The sequence below is a fragment of the Nicotiana tabacum genome, chromosome 21, assembly GCF_000715075.1.
Source record: "Nicotiana tabacum cultivar K326 chromosome 21, ASM71507v2, whole genome shotgun sequence".
NCBI classification, from domain to species: domain Eukaryota; kingdom Viridiplantae; phylum Streptophyta; class Magnoliopsida; order Solanales; family Solanaceae; genus Nicotiana; species Nicotiana tabacum.
In genome coordinates this window covers 42642386-42648385 of record NC_134100.1, presented here as the reverse complement: position 1 = coordinate 42648385, position 6000 = coordinate 42642386, and positions in this window count along the sequence as shown.

The window sequence follows — 6000 nt, the reverse complement described above, 5'->3', positions numbered from 1 at the left end:
TAGAAGATCCAAGGCGTAGCAAATGTCAAAGAACATCTACTTCCTTTGGACCAGATTTTGTGATATTCTTGCTTGAAAATGAGCCTCAAACTTTTAAAGCAGTTATGTCATCTTCTGATTCAGCATTTTGGAAAGAGGCAGTCAATAGTGAGATTCAATCAATTTTGGATAACCATACATGGGAATTGGTTGTTCTTCCTCCGGGAAATAAGGCTTTAGGTTCGAAATGGATCTTTAAATGGAAAATGAAAGCTGATGGCACTATTGACAAATATAAGGCAAGCCTTGTTGTCAAAGGTTATAGACAAAAGGAAGGCCTTGATTACTTTGACACTTACTTGCCAGTAACGAGGATAACATCTATTAGGGTGTTAGTCGCACTAGCGGCCGTGTATGATCTTGAAATCCATCAAATGGATGTTAAAACAGCTTTCTTAAATGGAGAATTGGAGGAAGAGATTTACATAGAACAACCTGAGGATTTTGTGGTTCCTGGTAAAGAAAAGAAAGTGTGCAAACTTGTTAAGTCGCTTTATGGACTTAAACAAGCACCCAAACAATGGCATGCCAAATTTAACCAAACAATGTTGGCAAGTGGGTTTAAAATCAACGAGTGTGATAAATGTGTTTACATTAAAAATACTCCAAGTCATGAAGTCATTGTTTGTTTATATGTTGATAACATGTTGATAATGAGCAAAAGTATGGCAGATCTAAATGCTACTAAATGCATGTTGGCTAGCAAATTCGATATGAAATACTTAGGAGCTGCTGACGTGATCTTAGGAATTAGAATTCATAAGATTCCACAAGGTCTAGCATTATTACAGTCTCACTACATTGAAAAGGTACTTGACAAGTTCAAGTATTTGGATTTCAAGATTGCCAAGACTCCAATTGACGTGAGTTATGCACTTCAAAAGAATGAAGGTGAAAGTGACTCACAACTGGACTATGCAAGAGTATTGAAAAGTTTGATGTATATCATGAATTGTACGCGACCAGATATAGCATGTGCTATTAGCAGACTGAGTCGGTTTACAAGTAATCCCAATCAAATACATTGGATGGCAATGAAACGAGTTTTGGGGTATCTGAAACATACTCAAAATTATGCTTTGCATTATAACAAATATCCCTCCGTGATTGAGGGATATAGTGATGCAAATTGGATCACCGGATCATCTGAAGTTAAATCCACGAGTGGATATGTTTTCACAATTGGGGGTTGAGCAGTGTCTTGGAAATCATCCAAACAAACGTGCATTTCCCGTTCTACAATGGAATCTGAATTCATAGCTTTAGATAAGGCAGGTGAAGAAGCTGAATGGCTCCGAAATTTCTTGAAAGATATTCCATTGTGGCCCAAACCTTTGGCACCTATTTGTATATATTGTGATAGTCAAGCGGCAATAGGCAGGGTAGGGAGCGTTATGTATAACGAAAAATCTCATCATATACGACGGAGACACAATACCATTAGACAACTACTCTCTAGTGGTGTTATCACAATTGACTACGTAAAGTCAAGAGATAACGTGTCGGATCCACTTACAAAAGGCCTATCTAGAGAGGCAGTTGAAAGAACATCAAAGGGAATAGGGTTAAGGTCTAGGACAAGTCATCATGGCGGTAACTCTACCTAGCAGACTGGAAATCCCACGAGTTAGGCTCAAAGAGATCAAACAAAGTTATGAATGACGGTTCAACATTGTCAAATAACTCAACCCATTCTCGTGATGAAGACAATGTTGAGAAATTGAGGTAAAGCATTAAGGCTTTTTGATGAGTCAACAAAGCTTAAAGTTTTTTAATGATTTGCTAAGTCTGACAGGATATAACCAGATAGTTTGTCTATAGGATTACACGTTTAGAAATCACCTATGTGAGTGTGAAGTGTAAGCCGCTTCAAGGAGAATGAAAGTAAAGGCCCATTCTCTAAGCACTCATGAAACCAGGCAGTATTCATGGCTGAAACGAACACAATCGTGAGAACCATAGATGGTTAAGGATTGATTGTGTGACTTATGTTGTCTAGGTATACAACAAAGCTCGACGGTTCAAAGATATCAAATCTACCGATTGACCGAGTATATCCGATATAAGTTCACTACGGAAACTTCAAAGGGAAACCTACTTATCCAGATGCAATTAATTCTTGCATGTAAAACATACACGCGTTCGTGCATTCCTTTTTTTTATAGCCATTCCCCATTCATGTGGGGGATTGTTGGGATTTTAAGCTTGTGTAGCTTAAAGAGGGTGAATGGGAAATGAGGAAAAATATAATATTTGAGTTTCTCTCCTTAGCAAAGGGACATTATCCCATATTGGAGGAAGAAAAGACTTTTGATGGGTATATATACAATTGCTCTTCTTCTAGCTCTTAAAGAGTTAAGAAGAAGGCAAGCCTCGCGTCGTCGTCATCGTCGCTCGCTTGGCTCGGATTCGGTTTCGGTCAAAGATCGATTTATTGATTAATCTTTTTGGACAAATTTTTTTTTAATTATTTAATTAATTAATTTAATTAATTAACAAAAATTAATCCGGAATAACCCCTGACCCATGACCCGGTCCGGTTCAGTCCGTTTTTCTTTTCCGGATTATTTTAAATCCGCTTTCTGTTTTTCTGAAAATATTTCTTCCCACATGTTCCAACAGCTATGGCTGCTTCTGAAAGGTTGCAAATCTTTTTAGAAACAGTGTCAAATGGTCTATAAATATGCCTTGAATCCCAGAATCTTTACTTACGAAATTTTCTGATCTTCTTCTTCTTCTTCTGCACAAAAATTCCAGTGTGTTTTACAGCCTTCGAGTGGTTCGCTGTTCATCGGCGTTTTTGGTATCAGCACTCCGGTGAGTTAAATCGTTCTATCCTGGGAGGATATATTCCAGCACCTCGGGTACTTAAGGGGAATAATTTCCTTAAGGAACACACTGTGTATTCAGTGGGCTCGATTTATTCAAGAATTTTTTTTCCAGATATTATTTTGACATACTGTTTCTACTGACTTTCTTCAGAAAGTTTACTGCTTTTAATATTTATTACAGTAATACAGGTTTATAACAATCTTAAGGAAATTAGTTTATATTCTGTATTATGTTTGGGGACATTAAAACCTGTGTGGTTTTCTACTCCTTCTGAATTTTACTATTCTGATTTGAAGTTATAAAAATAAATAATTAAAGAATAAACAAAGTGAAGAAAGTAAAAGCCAATTTTATTGCCACTTCCTTCTCAATTAATTTTTTGACGTTGGTTTTTGGCCATTCGTAGTAGAAACCGTAATGATTTGAACTTTCTGAAATTGTTATTTTTATTTGGCTTTTCTTCTTTTACGAAAACCCATATGATCAACATTGGTTAGTCAACTTTTATCATCTTGTTGCCGTCAGCGGGGAGATCAATCCTTTGAATTTAGTCTTGCTCTACACACTACAGTAAATCAGCAATGACTTAACCATAATATTCTCAATCCCGTTTTGGCTCTTGAACTGTCTTGCTTTAATTGACTGTGTCGACATAATAATATTTTCCACTATTTATTTATGCAACCCAATAGGAAGAATTGGCAAAATGATTTTTTTGAAGAATGATGAATTGGCCGAGTGTTTAAGAGAACGGTTTTTACTTCCAAAAGCCAATTGTTAAGTTACAAATGAAAGAGTGAAAGAGTAAGATAGGACACAACCTTTTAAAAAGGCACCAACTCATTGGTTTTCTTATAATTTTATTTAAATATTATAATTGAATAATACTTAATTATAAATAATAATTTAATTAATTAGAAGGGTATATATGTAATTCAACTTTCTAGTTTAGGGCTCTCCCACTTATATATATATATATATATGTAATTCAACTTTCTAGTTTAGGGCTCTCCCACTTATATATATATATATATATATATATATATATATATATATATATATATATATATATAAAGCACGAAAACCCTTTGCGAAATGACGTTAACCTTTTTTACCCTTTAAAATAGAGTTCACACTAGATAAAATAGTCATTTAATTATTTTCCTAATTTTTAGGTATTTATAATGTACTAAAGTTTATTTACTAAATCCTTCTTATTTGCACTATGTAGAAAATCCTAATATTTAAAACTTAAAAATTTATTTAGGTTTCACCATATTAATTAAACTCAAACGTACAAGAAACACATAAAATTGATCACTAACCTAAATATCTCAAATTTTATGCAAATTACCTTATACATATAAATAAATTGACGATGGAATAATTATTAAAAGATAATGAATATTTATGTAGGCCTACTTATATAATTAAATAAAGAAACATATATAAATAATCTAGCTATATCTAAAATAAAAATACAATCATGTACAAATTGAAAATAGGAAAATATTGACTATTTTATCTAGTGTGACTATATATATATATATATATATATATATATATTAAAAGCACGAAGACCCTTTGCGAAATGACGTTAGCCTATTTTACCCTTTAAAATAGAGTTCACACTAGATAAAATAGTCATTTAATTATTTTCCTACTAACCTAAATATCTCAAATTTTATGCAAATTACCTTATACATATAAATAAATTGACGATGGAATAATTATTAAAAGATAATGAATACTTATGTAGGCCTACTTATATAATTAAATAAAGAGACATATATAAATAATCTAGCTATATCTAAAATAAAAATACAATCATGTACAAATTGAAAATAGGAAAATATCGCATATGTATAGGAAAATATCAGAGTTGTGTAGGGCAGAGTGTCTTACCTTATTGAGTAATTAAATTATTAAGATTAGTAATCATTATATTTAAAAACGTATATATTTTTCTTTCATTTTTATTTTATAATAACTCGAACATAATTTTTAATATAAAATTTATATAATTATTTTAAAATTGTATACTCATTAAGCGGAAGTACACGCGCAACGCGCATACCCTAAAAACTATTACTATATTTAAAGCATGAAGGCCCTTAGCGAAATGTCGTTCACCTTTTTTTACTCTTTTAAAATAAAGTTCACACTAGATAAAATAGTCTTTTGATTATTTTTCTAATATTTAGGAATAATTATTTAATTATTTTCCTATATTTAATTAGTTTCCTACTATTTATGAATAGTTATTTAATTAGTTCCCTATTATTTAGGAGTAATCATTTAATTATTCCCTAATATCTAGAACTTTTATGTTTTAATTCCTTTATGTTCTAGAATTTCAAGTACATTCAATTTACACTATAAAAGTTTTGTTCATATTCAAGTTCACTCATACGTTGGAGTATCAAATTTCTCCTTTTAGGTTTAGAAGGGTCTTTTTTAGTTAATAAAATTTTGACATATTAATTCACACTACGGAAGTTTCATTCAATTTCACCATCTTGTACTCCTTTCAGGTTTAGTAAAAAACAAACACTTTGAACTTCATTTTGATTTAGGAGTCTTTATTTTTTTAATAATATTTTCTTTGTCTATTTGAACTATACACAATTAAACTTTATATAAATTCTTTCCCATTTGAATTATATAAGCGACTACTTCTATTAAAGAAGTTATGATTTCATATTTTATTATCAAAACTTTGCGTTGTTCGAGCAGCATCTACAAAATTAAGAATTTTCAAGTTCTATTTAATTGAGCAAAAAGATTTTGTATTAGTAGTTAAAATTTTGAATTCATGTATTTGTATTAGTAGTTGAATTCATTCACAGACTAATTTGAATTTTGTATTCACGTATATTATTTATATTATTTTTAAAAGTTTATTCTTATTAATACGAGGGTCACACGCGCGCTATATTAAAGCATGAAACCCCTTAGCGAAATGTCGTTCGCCTTTTTTACCATTTAAAAATAGGTTGTGGTATACAAATTAGTCATTTAATGCTTTCTTAATATTTAGGAATTCAAAATCTACTGAATTTTATGTATTAATTTTTTTCTTATTTTAACTACTTTGTAAGAATTTCTTATATTTAAGATTTTAAAATT